At 45.2% G+C, this 22588-nt stretch overlaps 3 non-coding genes across 3 annotated transcripts; all 3 read right to left on the bottom strand.

The window, feature by feature from the left end:
• Positions 1-4896: 4896 nt before the first annotated feature.
• trnak-uuu (transfer RNA lysine (anticodon UUU)) lies at positions 4897-4969 on the bottom strand. The gene has a single exon. It is a non-coding gene; the product is annotated as a tRNA-Lys (tRNA).
• A 2682-nt stretch (positions 4970-7651) lies between these two features.
• Positions 7652-7724, bottom strand: trnaf-gaa (transfer RNA phenylalanine (anticodon GAA)). Its single transcript has one exon. It is a non-coding gene; the product is annotated as a tRNA-Phe (tRNA).
• Positions 7725-10325: 2601 nt separating this feature from the next.
• trnas-aga (transfer RNA serine (anticodon AGA)) lies at positions 10326-10407 on the bottom strand. Its single transcript has one exon. It is a non-coding gene; the product is annotated as a tRNA-Ser (tRNA).
• Between the last annotated feature and the right edge of the window lie 12181 nt (positions 10408-22588).

The following is a 22588-nucleotide window of genomic DNA, read 5'->3' as shown; positions in this document are numbered from 1 at the left end:
AATATTCCAGCGTTGTCAGAGGAATCACTTTCGTCATGTCCCCGCAGAGCCAGTTCAAAAGCACCACAGAATTTAACAGTTAATTATCTTAGATAAGATGTTACGGTTCTTATCTACGTCATCATTGTGCTTCCTTACAGCGATGCGGTGACTGTCATCGAGCTGCGTTGCTATGCTAATCTTCCCAAGAACCGCTAGCTTCACGCAGTTTTCCATGTGAATTTTCGCTCTTTCGTGTTTCTTAATCCGCTCGGAGAGGTGCTTTAGGTCAGTGATTCCTGTCTGTGTCCATGCTGAATCACACCGGTCACTCCTGAAAGGGATGCCACTTGCCACTGTGAGACTGTCACTAGAACTGTCACCCTGTTCAGGTACTGTGGATGTTCCACTCAGAATTCAGAGTAAGGACCAGGAAGGTGGGACACAATAATAGATAGGAGTAAATGTGGAGTCTGCATTCTTTTCTAGAATGTGAAGGCAATGACAGTCCTGCCAAGTGACATCACTGACATGAATGGATGACTTCAGTCACATGACTGGATGACAGTGTAGATTCCAATGTAGAGGTTGGGGAAATAGTCTCTGAGAATCCAGCTTGAACCAACGCCCTCCCTTTTCTTCAAAAACCCAAACAGCGACCATCAGTCTCCCTCCAATCCTGTACTTGGGTTCAATGTTGCTGTTCCATTTTGCAGCAGTAGGTGTCGCTGTGATACCAGGTTCAGTTCAAGATTCCCAACTCCAGCTCATGTTGGTGACCTCAGTGGCAGGGGAAAATGGCACTTCAGTGGATCATGTGGATCAACTCATGTCTGTCCTCACTGCTCCACAGGTCTGTCAAATGTTCTGTAAAATAGTTTGACCACAGCAGAGATGCTAGATTAGGAGTTGATGGGAGTTGTTGCAGATACCAGTGTCCAAAGTCCAGCTTGAACCCAGTTTGTGCCACTTATTTGTCAAGCTAGCTGAGATTCTTTTCACTGCCAAGCTAAAGTGACTTCTGTCAACAAAGGTAAACACACAAAAGGATATTTCTACTGTCAGTTCAAGATTTTTATCAAACTCCTTTTTCATAGCTTCAACCTTCCTCTTGTGTTAGCTTTCTGTTCCCATCTCTTATGTTAACAGGTCAGTTTTGACCCACATCTTCAATCAGCTGTAAAATAAACTAAAAACAATTTTCTATCATCCAAGTTTTTTCAGTTAAAAAATGATCAAATGAACCTCAAGAAAATAATAGAAATATACAAATGTTGTTGTGTTTGCTGACCATTACTGAGGGGTGTTAGAACACATCTCTGACATGGATTGGTTTTATTTATTGTTTCATTTTAATATTATTAACTATTGTAACATCCATGGTGTTATGGGTCAGTTTAGACCCACATATATTTACTTCAACAAAAAGGAAAAAAAGTGTCTTTTTCAGCAACAGAATTTTAATACAAACACAAAATGAAAAGCAGAACAGGCCAGAACCCAAAATATGGATTTGCAAGGTCAAACAAACAACAACCAGTCAAGCAAATCAAACCAACAGAAACCAACTACTGGTTCAAAACCAGTAAAAAACAAAAAAAGAGGAAAAGTCTCTGTGTGTAAGAACATGCATGTGTATGTGTGTGTGTTTAGATGCGTGTGTGTCAAAACCTGACACATTTTTTTTTGGACAACATGAGCCAACAGTGGTGGTGTCTGTAAAAGAGGTGGGGCTCGGTCCTTCACCTGCAAGATTTCAGCAGGCAGCTCAGGTCCAGTTTTCTTCACTGTGCCACCATGAAAAGTTTCCTCCTGAGAAGTTCTTGTCCAAGGTCATAGCTGGTAAAAGAATTGTCACAGTGATACTGGGACCCTGCAGGGGGGAGGGGGCCCTGGGCTCTGGTGCCGGGGATTCGCGCCGGTCCCCCGGTGGGGTCCTGCGGTGGGGTCCTGCTGTGGGGGGGCTGTGGTCGCCAGGTCACCGGGCACTGGCGGGGCGTGCTGGGGCCTGCCCTGGCGGCTGGGGCATATTTGCCCCCAGACGATGGGAGGAGGGTGGGGAAGGAAGGTTAGGTGGGGTTTGACTGGGAGGGGGGTCGGGGGGGGAGGGGGAGGGGGGTCGGGAGGGAGGGAGGTAAGGGGCTGGAGAGTGAGGTAGAGGTGGATTGCTTGGCGCCTGGGACTTGCTGGCCTGGGGCCCTGCCGCTCCCCCGGGGGGGGGGGGGGTCGCACCCACATTTGGGAGGGGTTTGCTAACCTCGGCCCATCCTCGGGCGGGCTGGGCCCTGGCGCGGTGTCCTGGACTGCCGCCACTCCGGACAAAGGGAGGATGCTGGGGGACGTCTGAGGGATGGGGGCTGACCTCCTTGATGCTGATCGAACTGGGGGCACTGACCACGGGCTGCTGGCTGGGGGTTCTGCTGTGCACTGGGGGCCTGGGCCCTCCCTGCCCTTGCACTGCACGGTGGTGGGCCCTCTGCCCAGATCTCCGGACAGTGCCCCTTGGTGCTCCAATCTGACCCCTGGACCAGGGAGGCTAGACTCCCTTTCGGCTGGTTGCAGTGGTGACGGGGTGGTCAGCGGGGCCAGTCTGGAAGTTGGCCCCCTGCAGGTCTGGCCCATTCCTCAGCTCCTCTCATTGCCTCTCTGTCCCATCACATCACATCTTATGTATCACTAGGCCTTGAGGGGCTGGACCCCCCAATTTTAATCACATCGTAGACATTTAGGGCTTGGGGGAGTGCATGAGGATGTACTGGGAAACTCTGCCGTCTGCAACCGGCGGGGCTCCCATGCCCTGGGTGCCTCCGCCAATTTTAACTACATTCTAGTCATCCACATCATCACATCTACATTCCCATGCACAACACGCACCCTGCACCATGTTGGGATGGGGGGGCAGCTGTGGCAGGGAGTGGGTCCAGTGCTGCCTCCTTTGCTAACTGCACCATTGCAGGCCTGGGGGCCTGGCCGGGGCTCTTTGGGGGGGGTGGTCCTCTGTTCGGAGGCGGTGGGCCTGGTCGTTGTGGTGGGCTGTGGCTGCCCCGCCTGGGTGTGGGGTGTGGGTGGGTGTCGGCCTCGCCGCTGGCGGACCTCTTGGGGGGCTCTGGTCGGGTCTCGGGCCAGAGGGGCCCTGTGCCCCTGGGCTCTGCTCATGCTGTGTGTGTGTGTGGGGGGGGAGCCCGGCGGGAACAGGGTCATCTCTGCCCCGTCTCTCTGTGGGTTGCTTCTGAGTGGGGGTTGCTGCTCCTATGCTTTCCTATGGGTCCTGGCATGGGTTGGGCCTGTGGCTGTTTCCTGGGGAAGGGGTGGCCGGGGGCTCCCCATGTTCTGGGGGTTTCTGGGTGCTCTGGTGACCTGGTCCTGACCTACCTGCTATCCTGGACTGGGGGTGCGAATGTCCTGGCCCCTCACATCAGCTACAGCCAGCCATGCACAGCATCCAAGACAAACCGTAGCACACACACATACACATACACACGCGTATACACACGCGTATACACACGCGTATACACACGCGTATACACACGCGTATACACACGCGTATACACACATACATGCATGGAGCGCACAACTGACCCATAAACACACACTCAGACATTTATCTTAAAATTATATTAAACCAAATGGTAAGCCTGCACCGGAAATTCTGCAACCAATGTTTTTTCTTTCTTTTTCTTTTGTTGTTGTTACTTTTTCTTTGTTTGTTTATTTGGTTTTTGTTTGTTTTTTGTTAGTTTTTGTTTGTTTGTTTGTTTTGTGTTTTTTTATTGTTGTTTTCTGCTATTGCTGTTGTTGTTTTTGTCTCCCCCCTCCCCCTTATCTTCGCTGTCCTGTCCCTGTTCTCTCTTCCTGTCCACTCCTGAGCCTCAGTCCGGTAGCTTTATCAATGAACCAACACCATTCCTAATAAAATTAAACATAAATGGCGATAGGAGGAGTTTATCAGATTCCTCCTATGCAGAATAAAACTGCTTCAGTACAACAAGGCACCAGGAACACTGATGCTGCTTGCCTCAGCTACTGAACAGGACAGGTTAAAAAAAATTTTGAAAATAAAAAATAAACAGTATTATTTCCACCTCATACTCCTGCATATATTCAAGTGAACAGGGAACACAAATTCATGCTCAACATCTCCTGTGTATTCATCCACAGTCACTGAACAACAACCAAACCAAACAAAAGGGGGTTTGCTAGCGTGGCGTGCTGAGGTAGAAAGGAGCTGTACAAATTGAGTCCTTTTACCATTTCTTTCCTGGGTGCTTCTAGCGGCGCTGTCGTCACTTCCTGTGACCGCGGGAGGAAAGGGGTCCCCCTTCAGAGTAAGTTTTATATCATTATGTTACTTCCTCTTCAACATGCCTTTCACAGACCAACTCACTAACTAGCAAATTGAGGTAGTGTGGCCGAGCGGTTTAAGGGGCTGGATTAAGGCTCCAGTGTCTGAGGAGGTGTGAGTTCAAATCCCACCACTGCCATCATATCCCAGGTTACTGGAGAGGTGTGGCAGGTCTCTTACAGCCTCTCTGTGGGGGAGGTGTTGGCTGCTATATTCACTTGTGGGAAGAAAATGTCCTGAACTGGAAGAGTTCTCTTCATCTTGAACTCTCCAAAACAACAATGTGCAGTCATGCTGAGCTACCTTCAAGCCAGTTTGGTACTGGACCTGCTCTACCTGTAAAGTGTCATGAGATAAGTTTTGTTGTGATTTGGTGCAAAATAAATAAAATTAACTTGACCAGTGTTATTTGTGGTCTTTTGTTAATTGCATGGCACATGAAATTATTTTTGGTCACTTTTCTAGTGACAGTCTCACAGTGGCAAGACAAGAACACTTTTACTTTTGATGATGACAGTTTGTTCAACACTAAACTTAATCCAGTGCCATGTTGTCAAACACTGGAACATCCACAGCACCTGAACAGGGACTTGAACCCTGGACCCTCAGATTAAAAGTCTGATGCTCTACCGTCTGAGCTACTCAGGTTCTTTCTGCAGCACTTAGACAGGAAAAGAAACACCTGTGAAGGTCAAACTGCTGCTTTCTTGACTTCTTCAATCCTCCATGTTAAAGTCCAGCATGCTTTTGATTGGCTCTGATTCTCTGTGGCAAAATCCAACAAGAGGCTCCAAAAATGTCTTGAATGTCATAAGAATGCACAGGACAAGATGGTAGTTTCCTTCATGTCTGCAGTTCCTCCACTGGAAAGTAAAGTCAATGCTGTTCCTCTGCTGAAACCTGGGATCGGACCAGGGACCTTTAGATCTTCAGTCTAACGCTCTCCCAACTGAGCTGTTTCTGCTCTGAGTGAGGGCCCTGCTTCTCTCATTTTATAATCTCTTCCACTCTCACGAGAACTTAGAGAGGATTTGAGCTTCTGAAGTCATGACACATTGAACAGTTCTACAGGACCATTTTTGATGAATGTCTGAATCACACAAGCCTTTTTTGTTTGTCTTCTTCCCAGATGCCTCAACATTGTGTGAGCCAATAATTCCACATCTGTACCAGACACACCTCTTGTTGGTGGGTTTTCTGGATCTTTCTGTTCTAACAGTGTCTTTTGTCTTAATTATGCCACTTTCACATGATACAAACACAAAATGAAAAGCAGAACAAGCCAGAACCCAAAATATGGATTTGCAAGGTCAAACAAACAACAACCAGTCAAGCAAATCAAACCAACAGAAACCAACTACTGGTTCCAAAACAATGACAATGAGAGGGAGGTTCGACATCAAACTAAAACTGGAAGAACAGGACACAAATGGGATATCAAAATAAGAGAGACCATGAGACATGACCCCCCAGTTCCTGCTGCTTCCAGCTCTTCATATCGAGCCCCTCGTACAGTGGTTGAGAGAGACCACAAATATTAAAGGTGTCCACATAAATGGAGAAGAACACAAGGTGGCGCTGGACGCTGATGATGTTTTAACATATTGAAGTGAGCCCCCTAACACAGGACCTGCATTAATAAAACTCTTTGAAACACTGGGAAGCTCTGCTGGATATAAATTCTCCATTCTAATCACTCACCTCCAGAACACATGGAGGAAAACCTCCACCTGGATTGGGGCCAGAACTCCTTGAAGATGATAGAAGAAGATGGAACTCCATTTCCTTTCTGAGTCTGAGTCACAGGGTTGATAGAGTAAAAACAAATGTCCTACCACAAGATCTCTTTCTATTTCCAGGACCAACTGGAGAAATTGCCTTCAAAACCGTTTCTGAATTGAACAAAATGCTTTCCAGATTTATCTTGCAGGGGAAGAAACCCAGGCTCAAATTTACACCACTACATGAATGAGCCCCAGTTCCTGCTGTACTGGCCCATCAAAATCTGGAAAAATGTTTCCGTAAAGTCCAAATCTCAATGAATAATTTGGAATGTTAACAGGAGAATATCACTACAAGTCATTTAATGATGTGCTTTTAATCCAGGGTTCAAGCCTCATAAAATGAACCCTAGATTTAAATCCTGGATTCAAAGACAGTAACAACTTTCTACTCACTTGTGGAAAATGGAAATGTAAAAGATTTGAAAGCCTGAGAAGAGAATATCACTGAGAAAGTCTGACTTTTTAGAATCCTCTTAGGTGAGCAATTATTTTTGAACACGACATCAGAAATGAAACAGACTTTAATGATCCAATGCTGAAAATATTCTTGGCTGCCCGTCAAGAAACAAGAAAAACCTCATATCGTATGTTGTTTTCCGTTTGACCTGATTCTTGGTTGTCAACTAACTGGCTCATTGGCTTTCTTGATGGAACAACAAAAGCAAAAGTTGAAGACTTTGAATATCCAGGCCTCTGGCGTGATTCTCAGCTGTCATTTAAATTTCACATGAACTCAGTGTCCAAGCAAATATCTGGTTGGCTAAAATGACTTTTGTCGTTCTGTTGACTTTTTCCATGAGACGTCTGGAAAAGTATTATAACACAGTTCATGTTCCCAATGTTGGACTACGCTGGTGGTTTCTATGGGAACACTGGTGACGGCCCCAGGCCTGGGTCCTATGCAGCGTTGTGTGTGCAGGGTCCTGTTGGTGGGTGTGTTTGTGTCTTTGCAGGTCTGACGTCCTCAACAGTCAGGTTCCTTCATACCTGACAGAGCTCACAGGTGAACCCCGCCTCTCGCCCGTAGATGCTGGGATAGGCTCCAGCCCCCCTGCAACCATTAATGTGGGGGTTTCGTGAATTGCATGCCACATGAAATTATTTTTGGTCACTTTTCTAGCAACAGTCTCACAGTGGTAAGACAAGAACACTTCTACTTTTGATGATGACAGTTTGTTCAACACTAAACTTCATCCAGTACCATGTTGTCAAACACTGGAACATCCACAGCACCTGAACAGGGACCTGAACCCTGGACCCTCAGATTAAAAGTCTGATGCTCTACCATCTGAGCTACTCAGGCTCTTTCTACTGCATTTAGACAGGAAAAGAAACACCTGTGAAGGTCAAACTGCTGCTTTCTTGACTTGTTCAATCCTCCATGTTCAAGTCCACCATGCTTTTGCTTGGCTCTGATTCTCTGTGGCAAAATCCAACAAGAGGCTCCAAAAATGTCTTGAATGTCATAAGAATGCACAGGACAAGATGTTAGTTTCCTTCATGTCTGCAGTTCCTCCACTGGAAAGTAAAGTCAATGCTGTTCCTCTGCTGAAACCTGGGATCAAACCAGGGACCTTTAGAGCTTCAGTCTAACGCTCTCCCAACTGAGCTATTTCAGCTCTGAGTGAGGGCCCTGCTTCTCTCATTTTATAATCTCTTCCACTCTCACTAGAACTTAGAGAGGATTTGAGCTTCTGAAGTCATGACACATTGAACAGTTCTAAAGGACCATTTTTGATGAATGTCTGAATCACACAAGCCTCTTTTGTTTGTCTTCTTCCCAGTTGCCTCAACATTGTGTGAGCCAATAATTCCACATCTGTACCAGACACACCTCTGGTTGGTGGGTTTTCTGGATCTTTCTGTTCTAACAGTGTCTTTTGTCTTAAATATGCCACTTTCACATGACACAAACACAAAATGAAAAGCAGAAGAAGCCAGAACCCAAAATATGGATTTGCAAGGTCAAACAAACAACAACCAGTCAAGCAAATCAAACCAAAAGAAACCAACTACTGGTTCAAAACCAGGAAAAAACAAAAATAGAGGAAAAATCTCTGTGTGCAAGAACATGCATGTGTGTGTGTGTGTGTGTGTGTTTAGATGCGTGTGTGTGTGTGTGTGTGTGTGTGTGTGTGTGTTTAGATGCGTGTGTGTCAAAAACTGACACACTTTTTTTGACAACATGAGCCAACAGTGGTGGTGTCTATAAAAGAGGTGGAGCTCTGTCCTTCACCTGCAAGATTTCAGCAGGCAGCTCAGGTCCAGTTTTCTTCACTGTGCCACCATGATAAGTTTCCTCCTGAGAAGTTCTTGTCCAAGGTCATAGCTGGTAAAAGAATTGTCACAGTGATACTGGGACCCTGCAGTCCAGTGGTCATATCCAGGACCACACTGGACATGGCCGTCTTTGTTTGTTTTGTTGTTGTGCAATGTGAGAGAACGTGACAGACCATTTTATACCAAAGACAGGCTCTGTGTGTGTGTGTGTGTGTGTGTGTGTGTGTGTGTGTGTGACCATGTTAAATTCTTTTAAATAAATATGTTTCAATCTGCTATTATTTGTATGCTGTATGATTTCTGAAACCCAAGACTAATTAAGGTGTACATACTGCAACCTAAAGTATGGTAATGAGGAGAATGACGAAAAATCCACAAGGTGATCAGAAAATAATAAATGTATTCAGGAAAACAAAACCATCTCTGAACATGTGTGATTGAAATATGTCAGTGGGACTGGCAGAATCTGGCTTTACCACAAAGTGTCTCATCAAGAGATCTCTCACATGTCTGCTGGGGAGGGTCAATCTGTCCGTCCACATTCAGATCATTGATGCAACGACTCTGTTATGATCAAACTACTCAGGATGAAACAGACCAATGTGGACATCAAGTAGCAACTCAGCAGCTCATCAACTGAGTCCTAGGTAGAGCCTGTTCATCATCCCTGGGTGGGCTCGAACCACCAGCCTCTCTGTTAACAGCTGAGCGCGCTGACCGATTGAGCCACAGAGACTCTGAGTCACCTGCTTTTCATGAAGAGTTTTCAGGCTAAATTTCAGTGTGTGTGGTCCACATTGCACATTTGAGGGAACATGAAGGACAGATGAGAGTCTGACTGTCATGGTGAAAGCCTTCAGCACTAGAACTGAAACAGCCCCCACCATCTTAACCACCCCAGACCAAACATCATCGTCCAGCCTCCAACCAGAGGTCCATCAGTTATCATGGGAGCCACATGTGGAGTCTGGATTCTTTTCTAGAATGAGACGACAATGACAGTCCTGCCAAGTGACATCACTGACATGAATGGATGACTTCAGTGCATCCAATTACCAAGTGCACTGCAGCAGTCCTTGTTGCTGTCTGCTGTTGTGTCACAGCAAAGTAAGGAAACAGCCTGACGGTCCTCAGGAGGAAATTCAACAACCTCCAAAGATGGAGGTGAATCTAGACCTGCTCATGTTTGCTGTCCTTGATGAACTTGGGTGGTACTCCGGTGCTGGGATGAGGTCATGGAAACGATCCGGGAGCAGTCCTGATGTTAAATGGACAAAATGTGTCAACATGAAATGAAATTGGAAACCTATTTGAAGCCTTATTTTGTGTTTGATGGACATTTTTTAAATCTCTAATGACTTGTTTTAACTGAACCTACTGGATCCTGTGGTGCCTGATGAGGAGACAACTTGGGTACAAAGTTGAAGACGAGGGTTTTTGGAGGGGAGGTGATTTTTTTTTCCAGTGTTGTAAATCAAAATAACTCCAACTACATGAGAGAATTTTCTCAAAATGTCCTGACTCAGATGGATTCCAAACCAAATCAGCTGACACAAGGGAAAGTCTGCATGTAAACACACGCACACACACACACACACACACACACACACACACACACACACACACACACACACACACACACACCAACTGACATTCCCAGGGACGAAACCAAACCAATTCCTACTTAACCCTAAGCTCCACCTCAGTTCCAGATGAAACTGGTTGAACATGGAACCGTCCCACTTGGAAAATTTCCATCACCTTCACCACCACTGGAGTATCAACAAAGATTTTGGTCAACACCAGAATGGTTGAGACAAGACAACATGCTACCAATTCTCTCTCCCTCATCATCAGCTGCTAAAGCCCTTGAAAGAAAACCTTTGACACATGGACCTACAGTAGGAGCAGATGTTGTCTCCTCTGGAGCAGCAGTTTAACGTTGTTGGCAGGACTCGAACCTGCGCGGGGAGACCCCAATGGATTTCTAGTCCATCGCCTTAACCACTCGGCCACAACAACTACACTCCCATGAACATGAGTAGAGGATTGATATGCAGCAATTAATCTTCTACACAGCACAGTAGATTTTTTAAATCTTCTCACAAACACAAACTATTTGTGTGTGTGTGTGTGTGTGTGTGTGTGTGTGTGTGTGTGTTGTTTACCAGCAAGCTGAAAACTGTTGTGGTATTTGACAATTCTATTGTTTCTGAATGAAAATCATGTGAAGGAGAATCATGGAGACATCCTAAAAATGGCTGAGGTCTGCTGAGCTGCAGCAGGTCTGAGCTGCTTTTGATGCCCAGATGATGAGGAGGCAGTGAATGTTGGGTTTGGTGGAGCTGAAAAAATGCTGCAGGTGTTGAGAGGTCTGCTGGTGTCCAGGACTTCCTCTCCAGGTCTGAGGGCTTCTCCCTTTAGTTCTAACAAACACCACAACAGTCCTGGAACCCCTGCAGATGGTGGAGGACCACGATGACCCTGATGCACCATCAGGGCATCAAAAACCAGTCCTGATGATCAAAAAGGTCCCTCCACTCATTCAGGCTCAACTCTAGAAGAAGCTTCTGGAACAGAAATCAGAAATCATGATTTAAACACAATGTTGATTTTTACAATTTCCATCAATGTTTTAAAAACCATCAAAGTGGACAGAAGCCCAGATGGTCCAAACCTGTTTCCTGTCTCCTGCCATTGTGGAGAGCCTCTGTTCTGTCCTGCTGCTGTCCAGTTGTCTCTACTGAGCTCCTCTGCTGGTTCCACCTTGAAGAGGGTCTGAGCTAAAACTGAACCTTGGGAAACTTCAACCTTTGATCTCAGAGTTTTGTGTTTGATCTTAGAAATCTGTCTTTGATCTCACCTGAGACAAAGACATGGAAGCTCAATCTGGTGTTGAGGAGGCCGTGATCGTATAGTGGTTAGTACTCTGTGTTGTGGCCTCAGCAACCCCGGTTTGAATCCGGGTCACGGCAGCATGAGACAAATTTCTTGTGTGTAGTGATGGACACAAACCAAGCAGAAATTTCCCACAATGCAATAGGGCGGTGTTTGGTCAGTTTCTTCTCAATGCTAATGTCTGCTAGCTTAGTCTGCTACTTTGATGGCTCTGACTACAAAAAGGTCCAGACCCCTGGATATGGTGGTTCCTCCCTAAACGTAGATTCTGTCAGCTCATGTTTTGAAATCAACTCACCATGAACACAAGTAGATTTCAATGGACTGCAAATGTGTCTCATTTAATGGTAAACATGTCAAATATAAATTCCATCACCTGAGGAGGTCTGCTGCTGGAATTAAGCTCCAGATATTCACAAGATATTCTAGATCTTTAAAATAACCCTCATCCCAGTGGCTTTCACGTGTGAGACAGAAGAACATGGATGGATGGAAATATAATATTTAATATATTGCAGGATATTTTCCAATATATTCCACTATATTTACTATATTTTAGGTCTTGTTTCAATGTTATAACATTAAGCTCATCTTAGTAAAACAATGAAGTTACCTGAACTAAGTTCTTGAAAAAAATGACAATGTCACTGACTGAAATAAATCAAATCTACTTCAAAGTTCCTTCTGTTGTCATAAGTCGGCCATTTTAAGTGTACTTTTAGTTCCAGAGCATTCCAAGTGGAGATGATATGAATCATTTTGTTCGATGAACTCAGTTCCTCTGCTTTGATGTTGGTGGACTAAGTGGAGTTTGCCTGAACCTGCTTGAACCTGTTTGCTCCTGCTCAGTCCCTCACTCAAGCCTCACTCAGCCTCAGCAGCACCGCTCCACTGAGGACTGATTCAGGTTCCTAGCAACCAAATACAGAGGAGAGCCCAGCCTCACGGCAGGTCTTTGCAGAATCAATTTTCACAATCAAAGCTCCCACAGCTGCAAAAAGTGAGAGGACAAGCAGTGATGTTCAAGATGAACGTCCAACATGGGGCTTGAACCCACAATCCTGGGATTAAGCATCTCATGCTCTACTGACTGAGCTAGTCAGGCTACATCTGAGTAGCTTCAATAGCATAAAGTGATCAGAGTGAGAGACGTTACAAGCGCTTCATCTGCAAAAGAAAAGAACAGCGCCATCTGGCATACACGTGACCACAGTCACATGAGCAATCACATGATTAATGAATGACGACACACACACCTTCATCTTTGACAAAACAGTAAAATAAAAGGTGAATCACAGATGAGACACCAGTGGTAAAAACACTAAAGTGCTGTCAAGGAGAAACAGGATACGACCAAACACACACACAAGTTACAGAGAGAGACCTCTCCCAGAGGGAACCACTCAAAGGAGAACCATAGACATCATCAGGCTGTATGACCTCATCAATATGAGACAGGGGGATAGGAAACAAGCTCAGAGATGTCAGAAACATGAGATCCAAGTGGTGAGAAAGCTTCAACTGGTGAGGTTACAGAAGAAGACTGAGAGATCAAAGACAATTTGTGTCCACAAAGAAATCATTGAGAAATCAAGGTGAGATCAAAGAAGGAATTCTAAGATCAAACACAAAACTCTGAGATCAAAGGTTGAAGTTCCCCAAGGTTCAGTTTTAGCTCAGACCCTCTTTAATATCTCTATACTGCCACTTGTCATCAGGAGACTCAGTATAAACTTCCACAGTTCTGCTGATGTCACATAGCTGTACATCGCCGCGTCTCCTGATGACTTCCTCCACGTCACCTGTTGATGTGACAGGACTCGACCAAACATCATGTTTTGATGAAGAGGGTGTGAGTCTGAGTTGGCTCAGTTGAGACAACTGGACAGCAGCAGGACAGAACAGAGACTCTCCACAATGACAGGAGACAGGAAACAGGTTTGGACCATCTGGGCTCCACCCACTTGTATTTATTAAAGGAAATTGTAAAAATCAACAAAGTGGAAACATTGGTTTTGCCAGTGGGTTTAAATCGTGATTGATATGTTAGTGTTTGTTCATCCATTTATTTGTCCAAGAGAAGAAGAAGTGACTCTGAGTCAAACTGGAGTCCTTTGAGGTCTGGCATCTCAAGAAGGAGGAGCATTCAGGCTGAGGTCATCATAACAGTCAGGATGTGCTGACTCATCATTAGTGGGAATCTCAGTGTCAATGTTGTGGAGTGAGGGACAGCACTGTTGCTGTGGCCTGATATGTAGATGAAGGAGTCAATGAGACACCATGAAGACAGACAGCATTGCTGGACAACACCTTCTTTTATTACTTCAGCATTGGCGAGAACTGGAAGCATCAGCAGAACCACCGCAGAAAAAGAACACTTTTTTTTACAGATTTTTCATGTCATCAAGCACTCTATGAGCTCAACTGCCCCCTTCTGGCTTAACTACGCATGTACAGGTGAAACAATGAAACTCTTACCAAAAATAACAGAAAATCAAGGAGCTCATTATGACATCACACTAACTACTTTCACTCCAGAAATCAGGTCATGACATCATAAAGAAGAATAGAAGTCTCTTCCTCACAGGTGTCACAGAACAAAATCTCTCCAACACTAAACAGTAGTGAGAGAGCAAAGCTGGTAAGAAGACAGGACTGTTGGAGGAGGAAACCTCTCAATGTTCCAGAGTTGTTTCAGTGGAAGACATCACATTTGGGAGGGAGGTTCTTGACATTTTCATCCATTTTTATTTTGGTCAGATGAACACATCATGAGCTCTACTTGGACAGAATACGCCTTCAAACAGGCAGGGGTGCTGAGGCTCAGAGACCAACAGTTGAACAACATCAGAGCTCATCAGAACAAAGACCAAGGTGTCTGTTTTCATTTCAAAAGATTTGTTGTCAGTGAGTCTATTATATTTTTCATCAACACCTGAATGAAGGATGGTTTCATGAAAAACTGTCATTTTTTAACGAAAGCTGAGAAAAACACAGTTTTGTCAAAGAAGTGGTTTTCCAGCATCAAACTGGACTTCATTTTGTTTCCATCTCTCATTTGGTGACTTCAAATGTTCACTGTAAAAATCCAGCCTACTAATCAGGAGGAGGCCCAGTATTGGACCATGAGCTGATCTCTGCTATGCTGGTAGATGGGAACTTGTTTAAAGTTGATTTTGTGATTAATTTTCATCAAAATGTGCTCAGACGGCTCCTCAACAGTTCTGATGATGAACAGAACCTCTGTCCTCATGGGTCATGTGACAGGATGTGACCTCTACTTGAGCCAGAAGCAGTGAACGCACCCCCGCACAGCAGAACATGTTCACTTGATCTGCTCTGGCTACTTGTGGTTAGCTTGCTGCTAACAAAAGTGGGTACAAAAATGGAATCATGGTCCCTTCAGACTTTCCATCAGTTTTATTCTGTCAGTGGAACGAGTCAGTTTGGGCTGTAGAGACTAAAACAATCAATCCAATGTTTTACAGCCACTTCTTCTTGGATGTTTATGGGAAAAAAGTATTTTGGGGCCACAGTGCATTACGTGGTGGATGGGGGAGGGGCATCCAAATCTGAGGAGACGTTTCCATTGGATGGAAAATGAGTCGACACCACTGAGGGAAGGATGAGTCCTCAAATATTTGGATTGTTTTAACAGGAAGAGAGAAAAAGAAAAACAGGGAGTTTGATGTAAAAACACTGGAAAAGGGATGTTTTTGGTTTGTCATGTGTGGAGAGATAAATGAGCCATGACCACAGAGATGCAGGATCAGAACTGAGAACATGGAGTTTTCATTTCAGGGACCTCCAATAACCTTTGATCTATCTGATAAAACAGGCCAGAACTGAGACTTGACCTTGAGAACAGAGATGGACGATCATGAAAACATGAGAAAAACCACAAGACTGCAATTAGGAGACGTCCTGTTGCTTTAAACATCATCACGGTGAAAACAGAAGAAGCCTGGAGCTCAGTTGTGGTGGCGCTGCAGTCACACGTCCGTGGTGTCTTGGTGGTGAACTCCAGCCTCTTCATCAACCAAGCCTTCCTCTGTAGCATCACCAGCGTTGAGTTCAGTGTTCTCCTGGTGTCCTGCCTGCCGCTCCATTTTGGCCTGGAAGACATGACAGCTCAGACCTCCAGTTGCTGCTGAAACAACTGCTCATAGCCAAGGACTACGAAGCTACGTCGTGTTACCTTAAAGTAGCGGTAGAAGAAGACAGCACATGACCCCAGGATCAGAAGGTGGATGGACGCTCTGATGATGAAATCACTTAAAGGCACTGAAAAACATTTAGAATCAGCACATTTGATCAATGACATCACCACTGACCACCACAGACATGTTGATGGTTGAAGGTTCTTGATGGAAGGCTGCATGTTCAAGGAACAAGCTAACTTTTAGGAGAAGTCTCTGATTGTCCATCATCCCCAGAGCCAGACTAGAAGATGGAGACCCTTCTCTAGGAGCTGAGACTCATGCTAGTTAGCTTAGCACAATGAATGGTAGGAGGTGGGAAGTGTTAGCATAAAAGTCCCAAACAGTCGTTGTCTGTGGAAGGAACTGAAAAAAAAAGAAAATAAAAGTTTTAATATAAACAGACAGAAAATGTTGTTTTTTAATGTGTTTTCACATAAAACAGACACCCCCTATTTTTTGAATTTATTCCACCTGACCAGTAGGTGGAGCTCTGACGCTTACGTGGGTTAGGCTGAGAGATTTTTCCCACAGGCCCAACGAAGCCTCAGAAATCAAACGCCCTTGAGAAGACGTTCATCCATCGTTTCTCTCTTCATTGATCCTTAGTCTTCATCCTGGGTATCACATGTAGCGTCCAGATACCCCTCAGTCTGGAGCCGCATTCATATATCTGGGCTTGTGGATCACTTTTAACAGACATTCTAATTTTAGAATCAGACACATAGCTGGGACTACTTTCCTGACTGGGAGCAGTGATTTGGCCACCAAAACCAAATGTTTGTTGGAGCAGGAGAGCGACTGCTGCGACTGATCATGGCCGACTTTGTAAGAGAGGAGGAGGAGGAGGAGGAGGAGGACTGCAGGACAAACCAACATCATGATCCTGAGACAGTTGATGCTAACACTTCCCACTCACTACCATTCATTATGCTAAGCTAACTCATGGTCTGCTGGTCTCTGCTGGTCTCAGCTCCCTCATGGACACACAGAACATGTAATTACAACTTTCTTGGTTTGATTTCACCAACGTGTTGAACCTCATGCCGTTTCCTCTCTCTTTGTTTCCTGTTTGTTCAAACTGTCCAGTTCAAGTCTGGGGCCTCTTGCAACGAGATCGTTTCCTGTCAGGTTCGTTCTGACACTGAGTTTGAAGTGGGACCTTCACGTGAGCAAATGATAGGACGAACAAATGTTTCTGGAGAAACTATTAACACTTGCTAACACTTCCCAACCGCTACTATTCAATGTGCTAAGCTAACTAGCGTGGGTCTCAGCTCCCTAGAGGAGAGTCTCTGTCTCCTTGTCTGGTTCTGGGGATGATGGACAAGAAGCATATTTCCCAGAAGGTTGGTGGATTCATTTAACACAGACTATTTTTACACGTCCGCCATCGTTCCACTGTTATTCTGAAAATGACAACAGTCCAGATTTAATCAGGATTCTAGAAAGAGTTTATTCTGGGTGGGTTTTCAAAACTGAGCATTTCTCAATGAAAACGTAGGACAGACCAATATTATTTAGGTTTGAGGCTTTTCTGTCATGAATGAACTTCAGGAGGAATTAAAACTGTAGAGTCTCACAGTGTGAGACACTTTAACTGGACGGGAGACAAACAAATGACAAGTCAAGTCAGTTTTATCTATATTGCACCAAATCACAACAAAAGTTATCTCATGACACTTTACAGGTGTCTGCTTTCTGAATTGTACCAAGGTGCTTGTTTCCTTGGACTTATAGATTTCTTTTTTCACGGGGCATTTGAGTCCAAAGTTGTTCTTCAGGAGCCTGTTGGACTATCAAGAAAATGATCAATTTGACAGTGAACTTTAGCTCCGCCCTTCATCTCTCAGACTAGCCTAGCTAGTTAGAATTAGCTAGCTGGACTATTTTGCATAGTCATGTAAAAAACAGCTTCATCAGAATGTTGTCATTTTCAGGCTAAAAACAAGAAGCAGGAGAACAGAGGAGTAGAAAATGCATGTAAATGTAGTCAGGGTCACATTCTTCTGTCTGACTCCAGCTGGTCCTGTTGTCACCTGCTATGATGAGGTGGAGCTCCTGGCTCTCAGAGGAGAAGTGATGGGGGAAAACATGGGACAGGTGATAAACACATTTGTAGTTCCCTCGGTGGGTGTGGTCTGCTGCTGAGAACAGGAACTGGGCGGAGTGCTTGAGCGCTGGTAGGGTGTAGTTCTGTGCTGTGCTGGAGGTGGAGAAGATGAGCTGGAACAGGCCTCCTGGGTACTGTGGTTCAACAGAGCAACTGATGGTGAAGTTGGAGCCCCGGAGCAGCAGAGTCTCCTGCTGCCTCACCTCAGAGACGCCGTCAGTGAAGGCAGAGAAGGAGATGTTTGGCTGGACCAGCAAATCTGTGGAGGGGGGAGCAGAAGAAAGGCTGAATCAGCAGATGTGCTGGTGTCATCGAGGAAGCAGCAGCTTGTTTGGAATGTCCAGTTTTACCTGAGCACACCACCATCAGACTGGTAGCACTTTGAACTTCATCAGTCTCCACTACACACTCCCGCAGTCCAGATGCTGACTGGACACAAGAAGACCTGATCCACCACACAGGCCTGGATCGCGAGTTCTGTCTTTTATTTGTTAAAGCAGCAGAGCCACAATTCATCCGTCTACACACTGCAGAGGCAGACTGGTGGAGCCATTCAGGACCCCCAGGGGCCGCTGGTCTCCACTCTCCCTGGTGTTTGATCTCCAGGGTCCCAGCACAGCGACTGGGCTCTCCCACCATCCTGACTCCATCAGGCTCTGAGCAGACACAGGAATCATGAGTGGTAGAAGCAAAGCAGTGGGATGAAGCAGATCTATGACCTTCACCTGAGCAGACGAGGCCAACGCTTTTCCCAGGTAAGCAGGTCTTCCTCACTGAGCCAGACCTTCCACAGTTTAGCAGAGCAGATTCATCTCCACCACACTGGAACTTTGCTGCCATGACTGGGGTCTCCATGTCTGTATACGGGCCCCCGTGGAGGAGGGACGGAGCCCCACACCCCAACTCTCTACACAGCACCTCTGCATCCTGCAGGCCAAAATCCTCCTCACACACAGAGGACCATGACTGGTTAGACTTCACCTCCAGTCTGCCTGAGCACAGACTGGACCCCCCCACCAGCCTGACAGACTCTGTGGAGACATCAGGAAATCATCATTCTAATATTCACCCATTTTTCTCAGCTACTAATCCTGCTTAAACTCATCGGAAAAAACAAGAACCATGAAACTTCCCTTCCTGACTCACCTTCCTCTTGTTATTGCTTGATGAGGCTGAACCCACAAAACACACACACACACACACACACACACACACTCGTATTTGAGAGAACTTGGTCTCTCTGCTTAAAGTGAAACATCTGGATTCCGTATTTCACATCATCAACATGACCCTCATCAAATTCAGGATCTCATCATTGTCAGAATAACAGAGGAATATTTGTGTTCATGTAAACAGCCAAAGACAACTTGTCCTGGATCTCAGTCACATGACTGTTAGTGTCAATAATGTTACCTGAGCAGATGATTTCCAGGATGGTGGAACCAGAAGAGTTCCATGATCTCACACACTCCTTCAGTGTTGATGGAGACTGAACACACTCAGAGTTGATGAACCACATGAGTCGTTCTGAGGACTCGTCTCTGTGCTGTGTTGAGACAGCAGAACCACAGTCCAGCCGTCTACATATCACAGCTGTTTCCTTCAGGGTCCAGGACCAGTCTGTCTCTGCTTCTCTCCACTCTCCCAGGTGTTTCACCTCCAGTCTACCAGCACAGTGGTTTGCTCCTCCCACCAACCTGACATCATCAGCATCTGAGCAGAGACAAGAGCATCATTAATACATGAATATGAAACAGGACGGAGGAGGACCTGAACCAAAGCTCCACCTGAGCAGATGAGTCCAACTGATTTGCCAGGTGAGCAGGTGTTTCCAGACCCTGAGCGTCCACAGTCCAGGAGGGAAGATTCATGGCCCTCACACTGGAACGCCTGAGTCCAGAATGGAGACTCTGCTGGTCCAAAAAGTCCCCCCTCCAGGACTGAAGGTGTCCCACATCTCAGCTCTCCACACAGCACCTCTGCATCCTGCATGTCAAAGTCCTCTTCACACACTGAGGACCACAGCTGGTTAGATTTCACCTCCAGTCTGCCAGAGCAAAGGTTCGACCCGTCCACCAGCCTGACAGACTCTGAGAAAGACAACAAGAGGCAGATTCATGATGAGAATGAATTCATGTCAACATGAACTCACCTGTTCATGCCTCTGACATGTTAACTAGCAAACCCTGGAAATGAGACAGGAAAACACAGATTTCCAAGGAATTTAACCTGAGAATGAAAAAGAAAATATAGAATTGCAAGGAATTTATCCTCTTTGAAATAATTCACATGCTCTTATATCATCTGAAATCCCACACGTGTAAATCAGAGAACACAACTGGAATCTCTGGTTTTCATCACCATCTTAACCCTTGTCAAATTTGAGCACTGGTGGCTTGAAGTTAAGAAATATTAACTTGTGATTGGAGGGTTGCTGGTTCAATCCTCAGGATTTGCAGGAAGAAGCAGTGTAAATGACTCTCATGTCGGTCTGTTTCTGAGGGAAAATTTCCTGAGGGGTTGTAATTTTCAGGATTTGAGAATTTTATTTTGAAGGGAATCCAGTTACGTTCCTGTTTTGCACATCTGGCAGGCAGCATTTTGAAGCTCCTGGCTGGAACTGGAACAAGGAACTCTGTGTTTCATTTGTTTGATGTCAATTTATGGGAATCAGTGAACTTGATTGAGTGTTGAGATGAAGGCTATGCTAACAGGAGCTTCTCTCACAACTGTTTCTCAGTCTTGTTAGCTTCTCTACCTCACCACATGAGCACACTATGGGTGAACATGACTAATTTTTGTGGTTCGTTGTTGTGAAGATTGTTTATGTTGCAGATCTGACATTTAAAAAAAAAGCGAATTTCATTTATCTGTCTTTTAGCACTTGAGGGTTTTTCCTGAAGAAAAGGATGAAACAGACAGGAAATTATGTTAAAATCCTGCTGAGTGCTGAACAGATTAAAAAGCTACTGGAAACATCAGTGCACTTCACCTTTGTCTGGCCAGGATTGAGCTACAAGCAGCACTGCTGCCTCCCTCATGAAAACCACTGAGGTGCCCTTGAGCAAGGCCCTCAGTAGATGAACTGAGCAGCTTGATTTGGTTTTTGTGAACATTATCAGAGTGGTGCTGCAAATGTGAGTCCCTCAGTTAGTTTCCTCTGGTTAAATGAAGGTTAAAAAATGGAATATCATCATTGTCAGAATAATAGAAGAATATTTGTGTTCATGTAAACAGCCAAAGACAACTTGTCCTGGATCTCAGTCACATGACTGTTAGTGTCAATAATGTTACCTGAGCAGGTGATTTCCAGGATGGAGGAACCAGAAGAGTTCCATGATCTCACACACTCCTTCAGTGTTGATGTAGACTGAACACACTCAGAGTCGATGAACCACATGTGTCGTTCTGAGGACTCGTCTCTCTCCTGTGTTGAGACAGCAGAACCACAGTCCAGCCATCTACATATCACAGCTGTTTCCTTCAGGGTCCAGGACCGGTCTGTCTCTGCTGCTCTCCACTCTCCCAGGTGTTTCACCTCCAGTCTACCAGCACAGTGGTTTGCTCCTCCCACCAACCTGACATCATCAGCATCTGAGCAGAGACAAGAGCATCATTAATACATGAATATGCAACAGGACGGAAGTGGACCTGAACCAAAGCTCCACCTGAGCAGATGAGTCCAACTGATTTGCCAGGTGAGCAGGTGTTTCCAGACCCTGAGCGTCCACAGTCCAGGAGGGAAGATTCATGGCCCTCACACTGGAACACCTCAGTCCAGAATGGAGACTCTGCTGGTCCAAAAAGTCCCCCCTCCAGGACTGAAGGTGTCCCACATCTCAGCTCTCCACACAGCACCTCTGCATCCTGCATGTCAAAGTCCTCTTCACACACTGAGGACCACAGATGGTTAGATTTCACCTCCAGTCTTCCAGAGCAAAGGTCCGACCCGTCCACCAGCCTGACAGACTCTGAAAAAGACAACAAGAGGCAGATTCATGATGAGAATGAATTCATGTCAACATGAACTCACCTGTTCATGCCTCTGACATGTTAACTAGCAAATCCTGGAAATGAGACAGGAAAACATAGATTTCCATGAAATGGAAATGTGAAGGGGGCAAAGGGCGGCAACAGATGTGGGGAAATGGTGTGGTGGCGGTGTTGGGGGGGGGGGGGGGTAGGTGGTTCTCTGGATAACTGATATTATCATGTAGTTTGATTGCTCTTTATCAGACCTTTACCCTAAGACCGGTCCCACTTGGTCCCACTTGGCCCACCTGAAGGCTAAGCTTCTGCTGGTGTAACTCTTCAGGTCACTGAGGCCCACAAACCCCCTGACCCTGATGAGGTGGCAATACCTCGGGGCAAAATAAAAAAAAGAAAACAAAAACAAAAACAAAAAACAAAAAACATTTCTTAGGATGACAACAACTAAATCTTGACATCTACCTTCATTGGATGGCCTGTATCAAATATATTCAAACCCAACAATAACACTTATCATGATTGCCAATATCAACAAAACTAAAAGGGTAGGCCAGGTTATTAAAGAAAAATCCCTTCACCAAGTCTTGAAAAACAAAACCGATCAATAGAAAATAAATAAATAAATAAAATAAAGAATAAAATAAAACATTCATCCAGATCTTGACAACCAACAACATTGAAGGTCTTTGTTGGCTCCATGCAGCAGACCAGCTCACTGTGGTGCTTGTGGGATCCAGAAAGAAACACTTCTCTTACAGAGTCAAACAGTGAGAAGAACAACGGGCTGGTCCTCAGTTGACTCTACAAATACAGATGTGCGTGCAGCTGAGTGACAGGGAGATGAGAGGAAGCTGAGACTGTATCACGCACCTTTTTTTGCATTTTTTCCGCTACTGCAGATAATTTTGTCAACTCATAATATATCAATTTTGTCTGTATATCAAAATGTGGTTTTTTTAACTTCTAAAATTTTGATTTGAGGGGGCAGGACATTTGTTTGAGA

Source organism: Aulostomus chinensis, chromosome 4 (assembly GCF_037954235.1).
Source record: "Aulostomus chinensis isolate RoL2024-O1b breed Wild chromosome 4, RoL_Achi_v1.0, whole genome shotgun sequence".
NCBI classification, from domain to species: Eukaryota; Metazoa; Chordata; class Actinopteri; order Syngnathiformes; family Aulostomidae; genus Aulostomus; species Aulostomus chinensis.
The sequence above is the reverse complement of the archived record's forward strand: the minus strand, read 5'-3'. Positions and strand labels throughout refer to the sequence as shown.